This window comes from Pundamilia nyererei, unplaced genomic scaffold, assembly GCF_000239375.1.
Source record: "Pundamilia nyererei isolate P.nyererei 1_Seehausen unplaced genomic scaffold, PunNye1.0 scaffold00298, whole genome shotgun sequence".
NCBI lineage: Eukaryota > Metazoa > Chordata > Actinopteri > Cichliformes > Cichlidae > Pundamilia > Pundamilia nyererei.
Window position 1 is genome coordinate 225413 of NW_005187699.1, and position 1866 is coordinate 227278.

The window sequence follows — 1866 nt, forward strand, 5'->3', positions numbered from 1 at the left end:
AATATATTCTGCATCATTAATGATATATAGTATTGATACTGCATTAAGATGTTTATTAAAACCTGCTGACTTTATATTAACCTTTTTATTACTGGTACAGCTAAGACCATTTTATACACATTGCATTTTGTGCTCAGTAAAGAGTTAAAGCTCAGTCAATTAAAGGTCTCAAGCTTTGTTTGGCGCGAATGTCCAGGCAATCTATTGTGTAGGTGACTTAAGAGCAACAGAAGGTTAAAACTGCATACACACTTACAAAACACATATAGTACATATAATCTAGAAACAGGCTTGAGTGAAGGCCTGAATGTATTCAGCTTCTTGTTGCAACCTGTGCCATTTGAGTTTACTTAGTAACAGGTGACAGAAGATGGGTCAACAGGAGGATAAGTCCACAGGGACCTCCAGGGCCTGAAATCATCGCCATATTTGGGAAAAGATGTTAGAAAGAGGAACTTCTGTGTCTGACCTTAGCTCTAAAAATCGTCTCATTGTCTGTACAAGATACAAATGATGTTCTGAGAAATACAAAAATATGTTATACAACGCAGGAGGGGGCGTCAAACCCTGGTGATATATAAACCATTCTCTGTGTATTTTTGGGCAGAAGACCTATGCTGATGTGATGCTGTGTACTTCTTCCCGCATGTGTATTCTTAATAAACTCTTCATCTGATTGCACTCTACTGGGGCCTCCATTGGTTTGTTTTTGTGCCACTTGTCGAATTCGGGACAGATTCATACAGTCCTATGTTGATAAAAACACATTAAATTAATATTTGTTTATATGTTTTTGTTTTTGATTGTTATATCTGACTCTGACACTGTGTTAGAACAGAAATATACTACAACCCTGATTCTAAAACAGTCAGGATATTGTGCACAATGTAACTGAAAGTAGAATGCAATGGCTGGTGATAAGTTAAAACACAATATTATTTCATTTGTGTGCTAACGGGGTGCAGTGTCAATGGATTCCACAAAGAATTTAATATTTTGTTGTATTTCAGATATATATATCTACTGGGATTTTCCCACACAACCATCTCTAGGGATTACAGAGAATGGACTGAAAAAGAGAAAATATCCAATTCTCTGCATGAAAACGTCTTCTTGATGTCAGAGGTCAGAGGAGAATGGCCAGACTGCGTTGACTTGATAGGAAGGAAACAGTAACTCAAATAACATCACAACATTATAATAAAAATTTAACAGCAAAGATTTAAAGCGGCACTGAAGTCTTCCCTGTTACTCTCAAGGTGTACCTAATAAAGTGTCCAGTGAGAGTGTTACCATCTGGCCTTTTATGACCTATGTGTTTTTTTGTTTTTGTTTTTAAAACAGTATCTTTGATGATATGGAAGTGGAGTATCATACATGGCATTGGTTACTTGCTTGTCTACAAAAGCTATAATACTAAATATTATATCTGTATCTGCACAGTGTGCCATGATGTATTTTTCAGGTAATGTGTTCTTATTTAAACAATGCTGAACATGTATTTTACACTCTGTATTAACAGCGAGACTCAGAAGTGAAAGAAGCCTGAGAACTGTCAGTCACTGAAAACACTGAGGCACAATGAAATGAAAACTATAACAAAGAAATTGTTTTTGTCAATATTGTCCTCAGCTGTCCAACTTTTCCTGGAGGCTAACTCACTCCTCTTAAACTGATTTGGCCACATTATTCTGGCGCTCAGTTTTTACTGTGACCAAAAGTCATGTTTGAAAGGGCAGTAAACTGTACCAGTGATTGGCTTGTCGATGGCTGGTCAGAGGTCTGTGGTGAACTTGTCCGGCTCACGGTCAGCCGCACTTCTCCACTCGGAAGATTGATGGTGTGAAACTTCCTCTGCAAAACTCT